This window comes from Crocuta crocuta, unplaced genomic scaffold (assembly GCF_008692635.1).
Source record: "Crocuta crocuta isolate KB4526 unplaced genomic scaffold, BGI_CrCroc_1.0 scaffold742, whole genome shotgun sequence".
NCBI classification, from domain to species: domain Eukaryota; kingdom Metazoa; phylum Chordata; class Mammalia; order Carnivora; family Hyaenidae; genus Crocuta; species Crocuta crocuta.
This window is the reverse complement of record NW_027530354.1, coordinates 771,609-796,201: the sequence shown is the minus strand read 5'-3', so window position 1 is coordinate 796,201 and position 24,593 is coordinate 771,609.

The window sequence follows — 24,593 nt, the reverse complement described above, 5'->3', positions numbered from 1 at the left end:
AACATAAAGGAGCTAATTGCAAGAAGGTTTTTAAGACAATTGGGGTGAATTTTTATGAAAAAGGGAAATGAAAACATGGAGTAAATGAAATTAGAACTAATGGGGGGTCGTTTTGGGTGCACATCCTAGTAGAGCAGAGAAATAAACACTGAGAGTACATTAAGCAGAGTTTCAGAGACACCAAGGAGTTCTCTTCCTCCTCCCTGAGGATAGATCTATACAGTTGGGCTACCTGAGTTAAATCAGACCCCAGAATGATAATGGAAATGCATTTTAACCTTTAAGTCTTAATTTCAAAATGCATTCACTGTGGGTAACTGTAGCACCTACATGTAGGATTTTTGTTAGAAGCAAATGAAATCTATATAAAGTACTTTATATAAAGTACTTTGTTAGAATTAAATGAAAGCCACACAGCTCAATAACTACTAAGTGCATTTAACAGAATGTATGTGTTAACTGTAACAAAACTGATTTGATTACGGAAATGTACTGATAAATTGTCAGGACAGAAAACCAGAATATTATGATTTCATTCATTCCCATGAAACTAGTCTATTTTTCAGAAATTGAATAAANTAGAGTTATCTTTATCCCAAAATATATCACTAGGTAATGTTTTTGCCTTTTGAAAAGAATTAAATATAATTAAAATAGCCTTTAAACACTACATATAAAATAGTAATGGATATATATTGAAAAGCTAGAAGAAAAGTGGGGTAATTACCTTCAGTGATAAATAGTTTACTCCAAGAAAAACAATACAGAGAACAAACGAAGGGTTGCTGGAGGTGACATGGGTGGGAGGACGGGTTAAATGAGTGAGGAGGAGGGGCTAAATGGGTGATGGGCATTAAGGAGGGCATGTGTTGTGTTGAGCACTGGGTGTTTTACTTATATATATATATATATATATGTGATGAATCACTAAATTCTACTCCTGAAATCATCATTACACTGTATGTTAACTAACTTGGATTTAAATACAATTAAAAAACTATAATAAAATAAATCTTTTTTTAAAAAGAAGTTTAAACTTCTTTTGAAACACAAGACACTTCTGAAATTTCTGTGAGTTTGATATTACAATAATGACAAAGATAATTTACCCTCACTATGATCTTCCATCAGTGTAAACCATTTTTAATGGTATAGGAAACACTATATAATTGTGTCTATCGTATCTGAAAACATGATGAATGTGCTGGTATACTATATACTGTATGTAATATTATACAATTTTTAAAGTATGATTTTAGATTACAGACCATCTTTCTGGAGGGAAAAAGAAAAAAAATTATTAAACTAAGATATTTTTATGCTAAAGCGAGTAAGAGGCCATAACATGCTAAAAGATAAATAACTGGACTAATTTTACCACTGGCCAAGAACTAAGAAACAACCTAAGAGAAACACATAGTATCAAATGTAAGAGAAAGAAAATAGTACCTAGATGAATACTGAAACATTTTATAGGTGGCAAGAAATTATATTATTTCAGAGCACTGGATAATTATTTACAAAGTTTATATTATGAGGAACATATTTGCTTTCTAGGCTTGGTTGAAATGCAAGGCAATAAAGATAACTGTTAGTTAACATCTGGCAATGTAAGCTGGCCATTTGTGTCTTAAGGAGACGCAGGTTTGGTGTGTGTGTGTGTGTGTGTGTGTGTGTGTGTGTTTGATATTTATTTTGAGAGAGAAAGCACGTGTGCAAATGAATGAATGCAAGCAGGGGAGGGGCATAGAGAGAGAAGGGAGAGAATCCTAAGTAGGCTTTGTGCTATCAGTGTATAGCCTGACATGGATATCCATATCTCTGACCTCGGTTGAAATCAAGAGTTGGAGGCTTAAGCAACTGAGCCACCCAGGCACCCTAAAGAGAGATAGGTTAATAGAAATTTCTACTGAGTTATTTTTTCTGATTTTATTCCTGAACTTGAATAGTTAATGATACTATTTGTGCACTATGGCACAGAGAAAAGAAAATAATGAAGATGTGGGATGCATTGTGGCTATAATCATATATACACAGATCTAACTAACTGTACTAGTAATGACTATTTTATGTGTATATATGTATATACATGTGTATCTATGTATGTGTGTATATTTATATTTTAAATGTGTGTATATATACACATGTGTATTTATATATTAAATATATACAAAATATATACATATATACACATATATTAAGAATATACATATATATATTTAAATTGCTTATGCCATACGTCTAAATATATGCTGAAATAATTGCAGAATCATAGAAATTCTTGTTAGCCAAGCATTCTAGATTACCTTCATTTAATTGGCAAAGAAAATTAAGCAAAATCTTGAAACTAAATATAATATCCTCATGGCACAAAATATTATTTGACATATGACATTATAAATCTACTCTTATAGTAAAGCTGTGATACATCAAAATGGAGCCATTCAATATTCCTCTGCAGTAAACAATTTAATCTATCAATGACATTTTGGAAATAAACTGACTATTGTATAATAAGAAACAAATGGATTTTCTACTTTCTATTTTTTCTTCACTAGAATTATTTTTACTTTCCTTTATGGCTGCCGCATCCTTGGTATTCAATTAGGACTGACACACAATTTACACATACTTATTGAGCATCTAGTATTCATTTGCTTGTTGATTCACAAGGTTAGATTGCTGCTGAGTTCCAGAAAATGATATTAGAGAATGTGCTGATGAAGAAGGCAGGGAGCTGGACTGTCTTTTCTTTTGGCTTTGTGCTAATTGTTCACATAAAGAAAATAAAACAGAGAAATATTTACAAACTAAACTTCATGTTAATAAGAAAAGAGGGAGATGAAGCAGGAGGGGAAAATGAACTAATAATGTTAAGTGGACTGGTTAGCGAAGAATGGAGACTTAAAGTAAGAGGAATTAAAAGTCTGTGACACAGAGGGAACACAGCATTCATGTTAGAGGATCAGTATCTACAGAGAGCTCGAAATGGAAAAGAACGTGTCTTTTTTTTTTAATGTTTTTTATTTATTTTTGAGAGAGAGGGAGAGACAGCGAAAGCAGGAGAGGGTCAGAGAGAGGGAGACACAGAATCAGAAACAGGCTCCAGGCTCTGAGCTAGCTGTCCCCACAGAGCGTGACGCAGGGTTCGAACCCACAAACCTTGAGATCATCACCTGTGCCACAGTTGGACGCTTAATCAACTGAGCCACTGAGGCACCCCAAGAACATGTCTGTTTAATTAATGGAAAGAACAATGGTGTGATAAGAATGTAATGAGAAAAGTGAGACTGGTATACAACACAATTAGAATGTCAGGAAGAAGATACATTAAGGATTTGGAAGCCATTGGAAAGACTTTTTGGAATTTTTTTTTTTAATCTCCCTGAGTGCATTGAGAAGGCACTGAAGCTGTTTCAGGGGATGAGTAGAGATATGATTTATTTTATGTTAAGAAAAACTTTTTGGAGGAGCACCTGGGTGGTTCAGTCAGTTAAGCATCCAACTTTGGCTCAGGTCATGATCTCACAGTTCATAAATTCAAGCCCACATTGGGCTCTGTGTTGACAGCTCAGAGCCTGGAATCTGCTTTGGATTCTGTCTTGCTCTCCTTGCCCTTCCCCCAATTACTCTCTGTCTCTGTTTCTCTCAAAAATAAACATTAAAAAATAGGGTTTTTTTTTTGCTATTATGTGAAAAATTGGAATTAGGCAAGGAAAATCTAAAAGATATTATAAAGGACAAATTAAGGAAGGTTTTAATCATTGCTCTTCAATCATAGGTATACCACCTAAACTTTTCCAGCAATGTAACAGACTGAAAACATTTGTGTTTTAAGATGATAACTTGATCAGTAGTTGAACATAGTTGAGATCATCAATCAGGACAGAGACTATTTAAGCTTGAACACACTAGAAGAATGACAAACATAATAAATTTGAGAAAGCAGGTAATAAAATGGTAATTGTAAGGCACAGATAAATGAAAAGATACTCCATGCACACAGAATGGAGGAATTAATATTGTTAAAATGTCCATACTACTGAAAGCCATCTATACATACAATGCAATCCCTATCAAAATCCCAATGCTATTTCTCACAGAAACAGAAAAACAATGCTAAAATTTGTATGAGATGACAAAAGACCCTGACTAGCCAAAAGAATCTTGAGAAAGAATAAAACTGGACATCAAAATAAAAGGCACACAAAAACAAATCATCAACAATACAAAAGGGTAACCTATTGAGTAGGAGAGGACATTTGCAAATGACAGATCTGATAAGGAGTTAATATCCAAAATATATAAAGAATTTATTCAACTCAACACTAAAAACCAAACACTCCAAATAAAAAATGGGCAAAGGACCTGATCAGACACTTCCCTAAAGAAGACATACAGATAGAAGTTGAAAAGACAGGCACATGAAAAAATGCTCAACACCAATCATTATCAGGGAAATGAAAACCAGAATGACAATGAGATATTGCTTTATAGTTGTTAGAATGGCTAAACTCAAAAAGAAATAACAAGAGATGGTAAGGATGTGGAGAAAAAAAAAAAAAAAACTTGTGTATTTGCACTGTTGGTGGGAATGTAAATAGGTATAGCCACTGTGGAAAACAGTATGGAGTTTCTTCAAAATATTAAAAATAGAAATACCATAAGATTCAACAATTCCAATGTTGGATATTTACCCAAAGAAAACAACACACCAATTCAAAAAGATATATACACTCCTATGTTTATTGCAGCATTATTTAAAATAGCCAAGATATCACAAAAAAAAAAAATAGCCAAGATATGGAAGCAATGTAAGTGTCCATCAATAGACCAGTGGATGAGTAAATAGTATATATGTGTGTGTGTGTGTGTGTGTGTGTACACACACACATACAATGAGATATTATACACTCATTAAAAACAATGAGATCATGCCAGCTGAGAAAATATGGATGAATCTAGAGGATATAAAGCTAAGTAAAATAAGTCAAACTGAGAAAGACAAACACTGTATGGTTTCATTTATAAGTGAAATCTAAAAAACAAATAAATGAATACACAATCAAAAAGCAGAATTACAATTGAACATGGGGGGAAAAGAGAGGCAAAAATTAGTCTTAACTATAGACAACAACTGATGGTTATGGAGGGACTATGAGTGGTTGGGCTATGAGTTAAACACGTGATGGATATTAAGGATATTTTTGTGATGAGCATCAAGTGTTGTATGTAACTGATGAATCACTAAATTATAGAACTGAAACTAATATTGCATGGTATTTCAACTAGTTTGAGTTAAAAAAAACTTGGAAAAAGAAGAAAAAAGCAGACTCAGATCTATAAATACACAAAATAAATTTATGATTGCCAGAGGGGAGGGGTGTGAGGTGTTAGGAAAATCAGTGAAGGAGGAGATATAAGTTTCCCATTATGGAATGAATAAATCAAGAGAATAGTCACAGCTTAAGAAATATTGTCAATGATACTGTAATAGTATTGTATGGGGACAGATGGTAGTTATACTTGCAGTGAATATAGCAGAATGTATAAACTTACTGAATCATTAGGTTGTACACCTAAAACTAATGTAACACTGTGTGTTGACTATACTAAGACAAAAACAAAAACAAAACTGGAGGCATCATGTGTGCTGATTTCAAACTATGTTACAAAGCTATAGTAATGAAAACATAATGTATCACCATATGTTTTATTATAATATCTAATATTATAATTTGTTATGACATAGAGAGGGTTTTAACCACCCCCCCCGCCTGCCTCCAAAGCCCATAAGAATAATAAATTGGGGTCAGAAAGAGGAATTCCAAAACATGGGGCACTGGGAGTGGGGCATCTCTTAGTGATGGTGAGAGTTCAGTTGTGGTGACATCAGCAACAGCTGACATAAAACCAAGAACGAAAAGGAAACCTAATTCACTAATGAAAACTCAAAATTAGTCTTTTTTCTAACTTATAACATAGGTGTAACATATGTCCAAATATAAAATTAGAAAAAAAATTACTTATGATACACAAGTGTCTTGATGACAATAATTGTGGATTTATTTTATATGATGTCAATTAAATGGATAGAAGCTAATAACTAAAATTATCCTCAAAGACAGCTTTTTAAAAATCTATGGATGCTATAGGGAAGCTCTTTTTCTTAGAAGCTTTCATTTGGGGTGCATTCTTTGTGGGTTGATATTGGCATCACAGAGAATAATCAGGCATGGTTATATGATATTTGTTGGCAAAACTTCATGTTAAGACTGTGGTATGGATCACTTGCCTGATTCTTACCATTTTGTTATTGGTATTGTTTTATAACATAGATTAAGAAGACAAAAGAGATCAACCATATAGCTGGTGTTAGTCACCAGTATTACAAATTAACACACTTCTTTCTGGTGAGTTAATAAAAACACAGAAACTTGCACATGTGACCTAGTTACTTACGACTACAAAAATGTAAACCATTTTGGAAAATCTTAAGTTTCAATAATTTAAAATCTCCATTTATTCCTTTGAAAAAATACTTGAGCCACTAACTATTTTCTGACACCTGTACTAGACTGGATGTATAGATATGTTTAAGGGAAAGATACTGCTCATAATGATCCTAAAGAATGACACGCACATTATACTTACATTCATGTGCACACTTGCCCCAAATATTACATAAGGTTCAAACCTTACCCCCTAATATGAGAGTTTTACAGTTAGCTCTCTTATAAAATTTGAAATAAATTAACTAAAATGACATATGAAATGGAAAAAAGAAAATAGGAAAGCCACTCTTAAAATAGAAAAAAGATATAAGCTTGCATCAACTGAAATATCTAGGTTTGCAAGCTATGACCTCCTGTTGACCTCTTTCACATATCTGTTTCCATATGTTTGGAAACCAAAGCCAGCCAACAGCATCACTAGTTTTTTAGTGCCCTTTTGAAATTATTGTATATATTTCTGGGAAAATTATTTTTGAGAAAGCATCTGGGGCCTGCAATCTTCATTGGCTTTTGCACAGAACACTGACCAGCAGAATGCCATCATCATCTTTAGGTTAGGGTGCTTCTTCAATTTTTAAAGACTATTTGAATGCCATTTCCAATACCATGAACATGACACACTCTCTTAAGGGGTCAACTAACATATGATTTTTAAAAATACATTAAATTATCACAGTTTATTTTTAGTATTGTTGGAATTGTTATGATTATAATTAATGTCATCACACTAATTAAACTAGGGGAAAAACATCATTTTGTTCTAAATGTTGCTAGACTGAGGAAAATATATATATAATTCATGATGAGGCAGTTCAATTAACCTTTTGCACATGCTATGCCTTGGTATAAGCAGCTTATTTATGCCATCTGCTTCACTTGCAGGATTTAATTCACTGGTGATATTACTGTCAAAGAGAAGGGATTTCAATAAGCTAGACAGTGCTAGATTTACTTAGGATTTGATACTAATTAAATGACCATGGGTGTGTGGCTATATATGTATGTAATTTATAAGGGGGGATCATTATATGAATATTAAGGCACAATTTTTATTTATGAGGACATACACATTTTAAATACCTCAGAGTAAATTTTCTCTTCAAATCTGTTAAATGAGTCTTCTCGTACTTTTGGTTCCCTTATGATTTGCAACTATTTCATAAAGTAACCCTCCAGCTACAAGCTAGGAATCTGAATTGATGGGATATAGGAAGAAACACACACGAAAGCAGTCCACTGAAAACTAAGATTTCTTTTTATTTCCTGTTTAAATGAAAAAGTAAAGGTGGTTTGTATTCTAGCTTACACATGGATTCTTCTGGCAAGCTGCTGGTTACCCTGGTTTGAGAAGTCCCTAGTATCAAAATCTTTGAAGTGCTTAATAAAGACACCTCAGAAGCAATGCTTAGCACAATGCCATATAATAAATTGTTACTGGTGGATAACAGAGTTTAGTTGTGGTTGTGTTGGTAGATATTATGTTACTAAAACTATTCTGCTTGTCCAAAGGAAACCAAAATCAATGTAAAAACACAGTGAAAATGAGGAAAATAAATTGTATCTTGAGGGCCTGTCTCCTTATTTTAGAATGACCCAGCTTCCTCCAGCATCTTCCCATTCCAACCTCTGCCTTTCAGCCCCTGCCCAGACCTACACCTGCTTCATGACCCAGAGCTCATGAAGTGACAATCACTGTCACGTATTGCAAGGCCTGCTTTCTAGAGTTAAGTCCATAATGTTATTCACTAACCTGTTAAAATTTTAATAGCGAGCATTCCATGCTTTAGAGCAGAAGATATCTGGGCATATCCAGATTTCTGACAAATCCTTAGATTGCCTATTTCCTCTATAGGTATTGCCAATTTAATTAGCAAGCCCTCTGAGTCTATTTATCTGCTATTATGACTGTCTCGAGAGCTCTTTCTATATGTATAATATGATAATTATAAGTCAAAGGCCCTTGAATTAATGACAGAATATTATCCAGATTGAATTAGGAAACATTGTACCTGGTTAGACTCTGCAGAAAAACAAAACAAACACTATTAAGTAGTCTTCTGCCTCTTGAAAATGTGGATATTTAAAGTCTCATTTGATCAGTCAGTACTGGAAATGATAGCCTGAATATATCCTAACAAATGCTTCATTTGTTCTTTCCCCCCTGACCAAATATCAATTTCCTTTCACACTGCATCTTTATTAGATTATCTTTCTTATAGGTTGATGTAGATGAATTCATCTGTCTGGCCAAATGCATCAGGAGGATTTTCTCAGACATGTTGATGCTGAGCACATTACATTTTCTCATCCTGTTATCCTGACATGTTTGGAGATATTTTTTCCTCACCTATTTTGTATTCAGTTAATGCTTTTATTTAAAGTGATGCTTACTGCCAACAATGGGTAATACATATATGTACTGAAATAGAAGGTACAAGATTTTCCACATTTTAATGTCCAAACCAGACTCTCAAATGATATAAACAGTTATCACTGTAAAAATATAAAATAATTAGATTTTCACTAAATCTTTAGACATCTAAAGAGTATGTTCCTGGAGAGTTAATATGTTTGTATTATTTATCTTAATATCTTAGAACTTAGAAGGTAAATTGACCACAGTGTCAATTAAATCATTACTGATTTCATTTTTACTTTAAGCAATCAATTACTTTAAGCAATGTCATCATCCCAGGGCGCCTGGATGGCTCAGTCAGTTAAGCGTCTGACTTCGGCTCAGGTCATGATCTCGTGTTTTGTGGGTTCAAGCCCCGCATCAGGCTCTGTGCTGAGAGCTAACTCAGAGTCTGGAGCGTGCTTCGGATTCTGTAACTCTCTCTTTCTCTGACCCTCCTCCGCTCACGCTCTTACCCTCTCTCTCTCAGAAATAAATAAAACATTAAAAAAATTTTAAAAAAAGAAATGTCATCATCCGTAAAAGTCATAATGTCTGGATGTGGTTCCTACTTATTTATATTATGGAAGGAATGCAAAGTAACATTCATCTGAACTCATGTTAATCCTCTAGCTTTATTGTGCCTTTTAGAATAATTTAATAAGTGACTGGAAGATTTTTAGTTTGCATTAGAGAGCATAGGCTTTCTTGTTGACTTTAGAGATATATTTATTAATAAAATTAAATTGTGTATTTACTGGACCTCAGGGGACTTTATGAGTATAAAATAAATAAACAAATGTGGCTCATGAGTCTATCATGACCCAGATGATACGTTTCCTGCACTCTACAGCATACATTTTGCAAATGTTCCAAAGCGCCTGGTGCCTGTGGCAGTAAATGTACTAAGCCATCAGCTGGTAAATGACTTTGGAAATTAGTTGGAGGTTAATTCTCTGCCTCATTGGCCCCCCAAAGTGGACAAACTGTAATTGATTTTGATAGCTTTCACAAAGCACTTTTTTTTCTTGTGAATAATGAAGGTGTACTCACAGAGACTTCCTCTGGTTATAGGAACAATTAAATGGATATCAATGAGATGTCATTAAGAGTTTATGTTTCTGTGCTTAATAAACTCTCCCTATCTTTAGCAGTTTCCTTGCTTTTAAAATACTACAAATTCTTAACTGCCAAATGGTTCATTTTTTTCTGTCAAGTATTTTTCATTTAATTCAAAAATTTTGAATTAGAACTAATATTCTATTTCTGCACATACAGTTACAGAGAGAAGCAGCTAAAGCCACGTACATCCATTTGTACCCGTAACTTCATGGAGGAAAGAATTCAGAGTGATCCTCTGGGAAAGTGATATCTTCATGTTCATCTTGAGTAAAGGAGGTAAAATTGATCAAATACATATTCAATCACTGTCATAGATCTTGTTCAATAGTCATATCGAAAAATTAAGTCAATGTTTTTCCATGTAAGTGAATTTCTCTAATCTTTTACTCATGAATCTATTAATCTTTATCTTTTGTACAATCTAGAACTATCTTTTGCATAATTTACACCTATTAAAATCTAAATTGGGATATCAGATAGGATATTCTTCAAATAGTATACCACGCTAATATGTCCATTATCCAATACGATGTCTCCCAAAAAGCACTTAGTAAAAATAAACCTATTTTCTTCACTATGGTACAAATAATAAAAAAAGAAAGATCTGCTAATTAGTAAGATTCTTCTATATATTCATGGGATTAAAATGCAGATTAGTGAATTACTGTCTCTATCTTCAGTTAAATTTACAATTCACTGAAAAATTGTAAAATCTGGAGTATTCAGATAAACTTTTTTTATCTTGGTGAGTAAAATGTTATAGTTAGTTTTTTATATTTATATTTCAATATAATAATTTGGTGGGAATGGAGGAGACCATGTAATACAAATTAAATAATGAGATTTTTTTTTTTTTTTGAGAGAGAGGGTGAGTGAATGGTTCAAGAGCAATGGAGGAGTAGAGGGAGAGGGAGAGACAATATTAAGTAGGCTCTATGCCTAACACATAGCCTAACACAGGGTTCCATCTCAAGAACAGTGACATAAGGATCAGAGCTGAAATCAAGAGTCGGATGCTTAACCAACTGAGTTACCCAGGCACCCCCTTGAGGAGATATATTTAATTGATTCAATGACCCATCCTAAACATGCAAGTCTACCTTGCCCAGGAGATTTAGTACAATTTTCTTTTTTGCTTTCAATGCCTTTTAATTGTTTTTAGCCTCAGTCTTTCACTTGATGAGGAATTGTTTATGTGATATAAAGAGATCATCAAAGCCAAACCAATCTGTGAGAAATTCAAGGCGTATTTCTCAGACCATCAATTTCCTTATTGGTAACAATGGAAGGAAAATAATTATCTTTTATCATTAGCATGAGATTAAGTGAGATAATGGCCATAATGCACATAGAACAGTGCCAAGACTTCAAGCGTATGTATTAGTCAGCTCAAACTGCTTTAATTAAATACCATGGAGTTAAACAACATAAATTTATTTCTTACAGTTCTGGAGGTTGGAATCTCAAGATATGCTAGCTGGTGGTTCCCAGTGAGAAATTACTTCCTGGCTTACAGATGGCTGCTTTCTCATGATGTTCTTATATAGAACCAAAAAAGACCCCAAATAGCCAAAGAAATCTTAAAAAATAAGAATTCATGGTATCACAATACCAGATTTCAAGATATACTACAAAACTGTAGTAATCAAAACAGTATGGGATTGGCACAACCATAGGCACACAGATGAACAGAACAGAATAGAAAGCCCAGAACTAAACCCACAATTATATGGTCAATTAATCTTCAACAAAGAAGGAATATGCAATGGCAGAATGACGGGCTTTTCAACAAATAGTGTTGGGAAAACTGGACAATGACATGCAAAAGAATAAAACTAGAGCACTCTCTCACACCATGGACAAATATAAACTCAAACTGGGTTAAAGATTAATTGATGTGAGCCTCAAAACCACAGAAATCCTAGAAGAGAGCACATTTCTCTGACATTGGATGTAGGAACATTTTTCTAGATATGGCTCTGAGGCAAGGGAAACAAAATAAAATAAATTAGAACTACATCAGATAAAAAGCTTCTGCACAGCAAAGGAAATAATCAACAAAACTAAAAGACTACTTATGAAGTGGAAAAAGATATTCATAAATGACATATCCAATAAAGGGTTAGCCAAAACATATCAAGAACTTACACAAGTCAACACCAAAATACCAATTACAAATAGGCAGAAGACATGAACAGACATTCCTCTAGATGGCTAAGAGACACATGAAAAGACATTCAGCATCACTCACCATCAGGGAAATTCAAATCAAAATCACAGTGAGATATCACCTCATACCTATCATAATGGTTAAAATCAAAAACACAAGAAACAAGTGTTGGCAAAGATGTGGAGAAAAAGGAGCTCTTGTGTATTGTTGGTAGGAATAACAAACCAGTACAGCCACTGTGGAAAATGGTATGGAGGTTCCTGAAAACTTAAAAATAGAATTACCATACGATCCAGTAATTTCACTCCTGGATATTTACCCAAAGAATACAAAAAACACTAATTTAAAACACTATACCCTATGTTTACTGCAGCATTATTTACAATAGCCAAATTATGGAAGCAACCCAAATGTCCATTGATAGATGAATGGATAAAGATGTGGTATACCACACACACACACACACACACACACACACTGGAATATTATTCAGCCATAAAAAAGAATGAAATCCTGGTATTTGCAACACTATGGATGGATCTAGGGGGTATAAAGTTAGGGAAATAAGTCAGTCAAAGACAAATACCATATGATTTCACTAATATGTGGAATTTAAGAAACAAAGCAAATGAGAGAGAGAAAAAGAGACAGAGAGAGAGAGAGAGAGAGAGAGAGAGAGAGAGAAACTGAAAGACAGATTCTTAGCTATACAGAACAAACTGAGGGTTACCAGGCAGGAGGGGAGGGTAGAATGGGTGAAAAGGTGAAGGAATAAAAGCATACTCATCATGATGAGCACTGAGTAATGTATTCAGTTGTTGAATCACTACACTGTATATGTGAAACTAATATAACACTATATGTAGGGGCACCTGTGTGGGAGGAGACATATAAATTTATAGTTGGGTTGGAAGCCCAAGATATGAGTTGGGCATCCGACTCCAGCTCAAATCATCATCTAACAGTCTGGGAGTTAGGGCTCCACATCGGGCTCTGTGCTGACAGCTCAGAGCCTGGAGTCTGCTTCCGATTCTGTGTCCTCCTCTCTCTCTGCCCCTCCCCTGCTCATGCTCTCTTTCAAAAATAAATATTAAAAAAATAAACAAACAAAAAATATTGGGATTAATATTTAGAAAAAAAGAAAAAAGCAATTTAGAAAAAAAGAAAAAATAAATTAATAAAAGCCTAAAAAAAAAACGTTAAAGTACTTCTTGGTACAAGCTCTACTTTCACCTCAGTTGGAGAGATGGAGATTGTGTGATATATTTTAGATCCTCTTTCTAAAAGTCCCACCAACTGAGTTGGCCTGATTAAATTCCATGTCCTCTATGGGTTTCTCTGTGAGGAAGCAAAGAGGACTTTTTCTTCCTTCATGCTCTTAACTCTCTGAACTGTGTTTGACATGGTCAAACACAGTGTCCTTAGAAGCCAGATAGAGCCACTAATAGGACTATTTGGCATAATAGCTGGGGGGTAATTGCTCTCCAGTTCTACAGATTTACTAGGAGACTATTATTGCTCTATTAGAGCTCTTTTAGAGCCAGCTGTTTAAGCAATGAAATTTTCTCAAAATAGGCCTTTACTGACAATTTTCCTCTTTATAATTGGTGCTATTGCCTCTATGAGCTCAGTTTTCCTTTTTCTTTTTAGGTGGCTGATGGCTCTCAGAGTTCTTTCAGAGATGCTGAAAAGGATTGGGAATAGTTGTCTCTCTCCCTTGATGACTTCAAAATAACTAATAATATTTTCACAAATAAATTATAAGCCAAATGCAAATTCTTCATAAAGCACAGTAAGTGAAATATTTAAACTTTTAGACGGATTTAACAGCTGTTTAGCTCTAGTAGAAGACCAAAGAAATGATTGGAAGATATGTTAATAGAACATATTCAAACTAATACAAAGACAGAAAGAAAAACCAAAAAATTGTGTCTGTGCGTATCTGTGTATGCGAGAGACAGTGGAGGGGGAAGAGAAAAATGGGGGTGGAGGAGAAGGAAAGAAAGCCAGAGAGAGAGAAACAGAGAGAGAGAGAGAGAAAGAGAGAGAGAGAGAGAGAATGAGTTGGGAAATGGTGTCAAGAAGAGAAAGATAGTGCACAGAAAAATATATTCATATAGGGAAGAGCTCAAAATTATCCAAGCTGATGAAAGATATTAACCCTCAGTTTTCAGAAGCTCTACAAATCCATCCATGAAAATACAACAAGAAGTATATCTAGAAATTATAATCAAATGACACAGAAAAAAAAAATGTAAAACCAGCCAGAGAAAAGAGGCATATTTCCCTTAGGGGAAAAACAATGATTCTGAGATGTGCCATGTCAACAGAAGTAGTGGAAGCCAGTAAATAATGAAACGCTATGTAATGTTCAGATCAATTAATTCCAATTGTAAACTATACAACTATGTCCTCCTAAAAGGAAGGGGAAGTAAAACAATGTCAGGCATTAAAAACTGACAAAATTCAACAGAACCACATACATATTATAAAATACATGAGGACAAGTCCTTTAGACAGAAGGTAGGCTCACAAAAATATTGAAAAAATGAAAAGCCAAAGAAAAGCCAATGTGTGAATAGACATAAATATTGACCTATGAAACATTACATTACATTTCAATACATACATAGAAATTAAATGTGTGTTAAAAATAATACAAATTGTGAGAGAAGAGGATAGTGAGGTAAGGTGATCTAAGTTACTGCATTATTTGAGAAGTGGTAATAAGTCAAGGAGGCATTTTATCATCTCTTAAGTTAGTACTAAATAAATAGTGAAAAGAACATGTAAGTAATGGCTTGGTGTAGGGTAGGGGGAGAAACAGAAAAACAAAAATATTGATTACTCTAAATAAAGTAAGTTAATAGAAAAAGAATGCAAACCATATAAATTCAGTAGAAAATAAAAAAATTCTATATAGAAATTCAAAGACTTTTAATCTAAGTAGATTAAACACTCCAATTAAAAGATGAGCATTGTGAGATTGCGAAAAAGAAAACACATTTATATTCTGCTAAGGATCCACTTAAAATATAAGACCTTAGTAAAAGCATTTGATAAAATTAGAGACATATTCATGCTACCTAAAACGAAAACCCACAAACAGCACAAAGACATAAGTTTTGGAAAGAAAAAAGCATTTTTTTTTTTTGCAGATAACATGATTATTTGTGTTAAATGCCCCCAATATCTAGAGATGGATATTATGATTATGAATTTAGGCACTTACTGGAAACAAGAATAACATTCATAGTTAATTATATTTCTATAACTTAGAAATGAACAAATAGAAAATTAAATAAATGAAACTCTATTGTGTAGAACAATCAAAAACATCAAATTTCTATGAGAAAATCTGGTGAAAGAACTCTACTATTTTTAAAGCATTATCAAGATGTGTTAAGTTCCCAAATAAATTGAAAAATGTTTTTCCTTACACACTGGAAGAGTTGGTATTGTCTGTTCAACACAAACCCAATAAAAAATCTAGCTGTTTTATTTTCTCTGACAAAATTGAAAAGTTAATACTACATGTAATACTAAAGGCAATCGAGCACAGAGGTCAAAGTAGAAGACTTAAACTAAAAGATTTTAAAGCTTATTATAAAGCTAATAATAGAGAATAATACTCTGGTGTGGATACAAGATTAGACAAATGGGAAATTGGTAGTGATTCTAGCATTCAGATGAAGGCCACACGTATATTGTCAACTGATGTGAAAAATATGGCTCTACACTGCAGTGAGGAAAGGATGGTCCTTTCAGTGAATGGTGCAAAGACAATTAGATATGAAAAAAAAATCAGTTTTGACTCCTACCACATTTAGTACAAAACAATAAATTTAAGATGAGTATAGATTTAAATTTGAAAGTAAAACAGTAAAGCTTTTAGAAGGAAACGTTATTTTTGTGATCTTAGAGTGGACTAAGGTTTCTTAAATTCAACACAAAACTGGGTAACCCATAAAGATTTTACAACTAGATTTCATTAAAGTTAACAACTTTTGTTCATCAAAAGACAGCATTAAAAGATGGGAAATGAAAATCACTGAGTGAGAAGATATATTTACAATGTGCACTTTGGACAAAGTACACATGAGGAGACTATATAAGAACTTTTCCATACCAGTTACAAAAACAAGACAAAATATTTGAACAGACATGACATTAAAAGACTATCAAAATGATCAATACATGTATAAAAGGCCCTTGAACTCATTAGTAACAAGGGAAATGCAAATTAAAGCCATAAAATGTTATTACTAAAAACTCATAAAGAATGGCTTAAATAAGAGAGAGAGAGAAAATGTCAAAATAACAATTTTTGTTATTTGGGTTTAAGGAAATGTCAAGGTTATGGAGTAAATGGAACTCATTGCAGTTCTTGGATAAATGTACATCGCCACAAGTTTGGAAAATTGTTTGTCAATATTTACTACAGTTGAGCTGTATGCATGCCCCTTTATGCATGCTCCATGACCCAGAAGTTCCCTCTGTGGGATACACTCAACAAAACTGTGTGAATAAGTTAACCAAAATAAAGGTATAAAAAATGTTCACAGGAATGCATTAATTGGAGTATACAAAGGGAAACAATCCAGATGTACATCAAGTGAAAAATTAATAAATTACAATATGTGCTTGCCACAAAATAATGTGCAAGAAAAATGAATGAACAACTGCTATGCACAACCACATTATAGATGTAGTTTTGAGCACAAGAGTTCAGATACAAAACAATTCACTCTGTGTAATTCAATTTATATAATGTTACAAAATGCAGGATATCCCTGGGAAAATATATGGTTAGAAATTAAGGAGGGGAATGGTGGGAGTTTATTGGGTACTGATAATATTTTGTTTCCTTAATCAGAGTACTGTTTACATAGGCGTGTCCATTTCGTGAACATTCAGTGAGCCGCACATTTGTATTTACCAACAACAAGAGAAAAATATTAGTAAACTATAGGTATTTTATTAATTTAATAAAAAATAACAAGGTCTAGAAAAGGGTGTTTATATCATTTTATCTATCTTTATAAATTAATAGAATAACTGAAAATTCATAAATCTTCCTTTTCCAGGTACGTACCCTTTATGGAGACTGCTGCTATTACCTCTCTTACATACCCACACCTTTTATTTCAATAACAGTTCCTTAAATTGTTATCACTCTTTCATAATTTCCTTAGAGTCAATATAGTGGGTGGTGGCCTGTGTTCAGTTCACCATTTATTAGGTATTAAACCACTTTTAATTTTGATTCAAAGATTTTATGCAAAGCAAAAAATAGAGTGTGCCTTTTCTATGCATTATGTTTTCTGTGTTCTTAGATCTATGTTTTAAACTGATTTTGCTTTATTTCAACTTTTTCTTCTGACTCACATTAATATTTTCAATACAGTATATAAATCAAAAGGTATTGAATGTTTAGTAGCTGCTAATTGTTACTACTTTGAATTTATTTTTTATTTATATAAACTATTTAAAATATAACACTTGGAAATCATACATAAAATCAATTTAAAAAAATTTAATGTTTATTTATTTTTGAGACAGAGAGAGACAGAGTATGAGCGGGAGAGGGTCAGAGAGAGAGGGAGACACAGAATCGGAAACAGGATCCAGGCTCTGAGCTGTCAGCACAGAGCCCGACGCGGGGCTTGAACCCACGGACCGCAAGATCATGACCTGAGCCGAAGTCGGCCGCCCAACCGACTGAGCCACCCAGGAGCCCCCATAAAATCAATTTTTAATATGTATTAATTTGGAATATATTTGTTTAATGCATAATTAATCACAAAAATATTAGCAACATCATCTCAAAACCAGTATTAAACTTCACAAAAAACTAGCTTGTTAGCTTTTAGTGTCCTATCTTAGATTCTACCACATTAGATATTTAATAAAAGAAAGAAGAAAAGATAAAGGGCCTGGATCATTCTAGTAAAAAGATTGTATAACTTTAAGAGGATTTCCAAGTCTTCCCCTATTATGGACAGACTGAAGGCTTATTTTGAACTCAGTCCTTATTTCCTTCTAGACAATATGAATAAGAGTAGTTTCTTAGCGTAACAGAATATCTGATTTTGATGAAGTACAGTGTGTGACAATTAGGCAGTCAAAAATTATGTATGAATTAATTAATGAATAAAATAAAATGGTGAATATTTGCAAAAAATAGTGAATATTTTCATTAAGCTGTGAATTCACTAACCTTAATATATATACACACAAATTTTATTACCAGATTCACAAAACAACCTTTATCCAAGGAGCTCAAAGGCAGAATTACAATATTGTATATTCTTTGCTAGTGATGTTATAAATTGAAGTCAGCATTATCATATCTATTTTATGGACATGGAAAAAGGGAAGACACAAATAGATAAGTCACTGCTCACTGTCAGGATAGTCAGTGGGAAAAACCATGTGGAGGAGACAGTATTTCCCATTATCTTTATTTGTCTATGTATACAAACTACTTTCAATTTATAAAGAAGATTCTTTAGCGAAAACTTTTCTAATGAGTTAGTTTATATTACCAACATAACCTGTGGGTCACCATGTATAGATATTGCTACACTATATTAAAACAAATGAATCAGGGGTGCCTGGGTGGCTCAGTCGGTTGGGTGTCCGGCTTCAGCTCACGTCATGATCTCACGGTTCCTGGGTTCGAGCCCCGCGTCAGGCTCTGTGCTGACAGCTAGTTCAGAGCCTGGAGCCTGCTTCAGATTCTGTGTCTCCCTCTCTCTCTGACCCTCCCCTGCTCATGCTGTCTCTCTCTCTCTCTCTCAAAAATAAATAAAATATTAAAAAAAAACCCAAATGAATCAAATTTCCTATCAGCATAATGTTGAAGAGCATAAGACCCATGCAATATTCTCACTCACTCCTAAAATATTTTTTGGTACTTCACACTTGTCATCTCTTTGTGCTCTTTGTTCCAGTCTTCCTCTTGGACTTCTCATGGCTCTGAAGCCACTTGCGGTAGTACACTGCCATAGCCATATTTATTGCCACTGACCACCTGCCTCCACCCTTATGTCCAATGTTATTGTTAAAAAAGGAACTGTGGTCCCTGAAATTGTGGATCTTGATCAGTACTGTTATATGTAGAAGTTTTACGTGAAAGCTATCTTTTCCTGCTTTCCTCACACTTTGTCGAAAGAGGTGGTGCTTACATTTCATAGACTCCTTAATGAAAATTCTCTTTTCTAGCCTATATTTCTCAAGAGGCCACAGTCCGTACTTGAAACCAACCCTCATACTTCTCTTCCAGGTATGCCTCAAAGAGCTGCAGTCCCTGATTTTATTCAGTAAAATCTCTCTTCCAGCCAAAAGCTCTCAGTCCATTCTGTTCACTTTGTTGTGACACCAGCCTAACATGTTGGAGTCTGAGATAAAACTCAAATGTACTGTCATTTACACAAAACCTCAATTGAAAGGAAAGTCTGTGCAAAGGGATTATGAAGGAGCTTAATAAAAGACAAATTCTCATGAGTGTTTTTATGTTTTGTGATTGGAAGGTATAATGTTTCCCTGAAATTAAGCTTTTAACTGAAAGTGAAGAAGCCTCTGGGCCTCATCTCTATTTCCATAATAGGCTGACTTACTTACTCTACCCTTTTATTAGGTTCTTTAAATAAGAGGCTGTTTTTTTGTTTCCCCTGGATGCAATAAACTCTCTAAAAATAAGCTCAGGATCAGAATTATTTTTCTTTTTTTAACCTTCCTTTACTTTTGATATGTTACCTTGAATAAACAGTCAGTATTTAAGAGACAGCTCAAAATACTTCTTAATTGTGCTTTTATGACTTCTTTCCTCAAATAATCCAAGACAGTCCATAAATCCAATAGTAATATAAAAATGTTTTTTATACATGACTCTGTAATTTAGCATTAAAACATTTGTGCTTCTAATTAAATGGTTGAATAAAATATTTTAGATGAATCAACATATATGTGAATTCTCATTGGATATTATCTTTACATATTTAGCCATTGGAAATACAACAGTAGCCAATATAAATTTTTTGTTTGTTCAAAGAATGTTTTGTTTACTTACTGTGTATTTGGAATTCAGGTGAGAATTTTTAGAAAACAGAAGAATTCTTACAATGTCTTTTTATATGTTGTGATCAGAAGATATAATGATTCCCTGAAATTAAGCCTTTTTAGCTGAAAGAGAAGCTTCTGGGTCTCATACCTATTTCCATAAAAGTCTAACTTAATCTATTCCTTTAGTTTGTCCTTTCAATGAAAAGACAATTTTGTTTACCTTAGCAGCAATAAACTCTAACAATAAGCTCAGAAACAGAATTATATTCTTTCTTCCTTAACTCTCCTTTATTTTTGATATGCTACATTGAATTAATCCTCTGTATTTCAAAGAAATTTCAAAGTTGATTTTCAATTATCTTTTCATATTTTCTCTAAATATTCAGATCATGTCCATAGTCAAAGATTATTTGAATTTTATAGATATTTATTCTTTTATAGTTTTGTATAATATTTGGCATTTTATCTTTTTCACTCTAAACAGTTTCTTCAACAAAGGTATAAGTTAAGTCAACATATAGATGAAAAATAATGTAATGATGACTTTATAGTTTTGGCTATAGCAGAAAATAATTTTGAAAAGAAATTTGGCTTAACAAGCACTTTTGGCTATCTACATTGTGTGTGGCATTCTGGAAGGAACTGTGGAAATGGAAGGTGATTAGGATCTCTCCTCTAGATATTTAAAATCTATTTAAAAGAAAAGGTGAATATAATAAGTTCTTTTCTAACAAAGAATGTAAAGTAGCAGAACCAAGAAAAAAAAAAAAAAAAAAAAAAAAAAAAAAAAAAAATAAAAAAAAGAAAAAAAAAAAAAAAAAAAAAAAAAAAAAAGAAAGTGGCTTGAAAACTCTGAGGAAATAGAAAGTTTATCTTACTGGGTTTAAGAAATGCTTTGTGGAATGTGTGGGCTGGAGGAATTAGAGATTGAGAGATTGTTGATAGAAGCAGAAATATAGTGTGGGCCATTCTGGATGAAAATAACATAAGATAAAAACACAAAACCAAGCGAGTGTAGGGGGTGGGTGGTGATGGTGGTGGGTACTTTGAAGTTTGTTTGTTCATTTGCTTAGTGTGAAGAATCTGCCAGACATTGAAGTAAAATTTAAGTAAGCAGATAGTTACATAAATCTGAACTTGAAGTTCTTGTTTGGAAGCATGTTTATCTCTGTCTCCTCTCCTCTCTTCTCCTCCTTTCTCTTCCTCTCCCCTCCCCTCCCTTTTCCTCCACTCCTCTGCCCTTCCAATATTTCTCACATTGTTAGCTATGAGGCTTACAAACATAAAGTTGAATCAGTTCTCAAGGAGCTAACACATTAGGTGGAAGGCAGGCATATAAGCAAACCATTTTAATGGAACAGGATATGTGTCATATTAAGCTATTAGCAGGTGCTATCCAGGGAGTTTCTGATATTTACTTAGGAAAATCAGGCAAAGCTTGACATATGGTGATGTTTTAACAGTATCTAAAGGGTAAAATGTGGGAAACTTCCCAAGGGAAGGAGTGAAAACATGTCAAACTGTCAAACTACAAGCATCTTGGTATGAGCACAATATTGTGTACATATGAGAGGAATGGGTGAGATAATATCAGACCCAAAATTACTTTATATACCAATCTAAGAAATTTTAAAGATTTGCCCATAGTTAATGGTGCATCTTTGAAGGACTAACTGGGAGAGGGTGTTTTAGAAGTAACTCTCAGACTGAATTGTATTAGAATGGGTCTAATGAGGGAACATGAGGGAAAAACGGCCTTTGGCAGGTTATTCCAATGAGCCAGACAAGACATAACGAGTGTCTCAAATATATTGGTATTTTATTTTTGAAAAGAACAAGTTTGTATTTTTCAATCTGTGAAGAACAGACTTCCGGATTTCATGGACTATTATGTGAAGTAGGCATTATATGAAAATTGGATAGATAACCTCTGCATGCACACACACACAGTTTTAAAAGTTTTTCTATTTCTTTAATGATAAAATGCAAATTGTTTTTAAGTGCTATGGAGTTCACTGTATCTATTTTGAATTAATAGATAATAATAGCTACTTTCATGTTGGGTCCCACCAAAAATTGAAAATTATAGTCATGCTGGAAAATATCACTAATATATATTAATTAACATCCAGTTTATTTTGATTTGTATAACTGGGTACATAAGGGTGTCCATCCATGGAAATAAGGGACACAGAAGAAAGAGAAGTGTAACATGTTTAAATGTGGATAATGATCTTAACTTACCTACAGACTTGTTCCAGGAGGCAGTTTAAATAAAAGGGGACAAATGCCTTCTAGAAATGTCTGGCTTTAATACATAAACCTGGACTCTATAATTCATTCTATCTAACTTATTATCTGGCTAATGATCACTGAGACCATAGATTAGCAGTACATATGGAAGGAGAGAATGCTGAGCACAAAATTTTAAGAACAGTATCGTGAACAGAAAGCCATGAGTGTTACAAATAGAAATAGACAGGTGGGAGAAGTAGAAGACTAAGAAAGACATCCCAACATGCAAGAGAGAAAGGAATATACCATTTCTTTAAAATACGTTTCTGAATCCTGATGACTCTAATATAGTTTTGTTTTGTTCTTTTTTTAAAATTTCTACTGAATTATATCCACATACAGTTGTAGAAATGTTTTCTTATAAATGAAAAATAATTAAACAATCATTTGTCTTTCTTATTAGTGAAGTTAAAATAACAGTTAAAGCAGAGTTAATGTGACATTTTTATGAATGATATGACAGGTGGTGTATGAATATGTGACCCAGTTTGATGACATAGGTAGAATGAATAATTTGATGTAATGTTACCACCATTATTTTCAGAATGTCAGGCAAAAAGTTGTTGGTCTGAGTAGTGCCTCAGAAAAATATAAGGCTTTAATATCTCTTAATATCTAATCCTTTGCAGAAATTGCTCATGGAAAGAAATCTTATTTAATAAAGCTAACTTGTATTCCATTTATCAAAAGTCCAGTTTCCAATGAAGTTCATCACATTTTTTGTACATTTATATTTTGAAAGAAAATTGATGAGTAGTAGCTAAACATCTGTAGCACACACTGAATATTTTGACATGTGAAATTTTAAGACTATTCAAATTACTATAAATCTAAACTGTCATCTGTTATGAAGATCTGCATTTTTTCTTTTGCTTGGATGTGAAATAGAAGTTCCAGAAAAAAAAAAATATTACTGTTGAATTTATATAAAAAATCCTTATACTTTTGTTCTTGGTATTACATCTATTATCAACTATGTCTTGTTCTTTGATTTTGGGAACAGAAAGTAAAACAGCACAGACATTTTTAAAGACAGTTTCTAAACAGTTTTTGGAGAAATTCCTGAATCTTTCCAAGGAGCTGAAGATTGGTTTTACTCTTGCCTTTTGTCACTTAAACATCAGTGACTAAGCAAAAGCTTTTCATTCTCTTAGTGTCAATCTTGAAAAGTCCCTGGGCTCCAAATGACCAATTAGTGCCAAAACAGTGAAGACACTTCAGTTATCTTGGTTGAGACACAGGACTGAGCTTTCACTTATGGCTGTTAACAGCCTGATAATTACATTTCTTTCTGAATATAAGCTAAATTCTGTGAAGAATCCTGGAGTGTTACAAGCACACTATTCATACTATGTGTCTAAACTATAGTCTATATGCTACACTATAGTCTACACAGCTTTCTTGTTTTCCTTTACTCCCTCTTTCTTTATATATGATCTTTTGTAATGTAAATAAGGTTGCAAAGAAAAAGTACATGTTAAAATGACTGAAAATAGACCCTGTTTTTAAGAATTGTTTGGTGTGTAAATCAATAAAGTAAAAATTGGATATTAAAGTTATCTACTCATTCATTTCTCATCTTTTCTGTCTGAAATAGTATTTTGCCTGAGATTTTATGCTTTATTTTCACATTGCTTTATTTTTTCTTTATATATTCATTAGTGGACTACCAAAGCAAGATTATCTATGTCTTGTACAGCAACCCCTAAAAAACAATGTTGTGTAAATTAATGAGGTTAATAAATGTGAAATACTTAGAATACAAGTGTATATAAACATAATTTTGTACTATTCTTAATCACTTTTATATACTTGCGATTATCCTATTAATGGGTTTAGTCAGTACCTGCAGCTTGTTCCAACATAATTAAGATCTATTTTATTGTATTTTCAATTTTCACCATCAGCATAATAATATAATTCTCTCCTAGTGTTCTTATAGTCCATTTATATACACACTTTTCTGGACATGATCCAAGTGGATTACTTTATAAGAAATTAGAATATGACTATATTTTTAGTTTTTAAG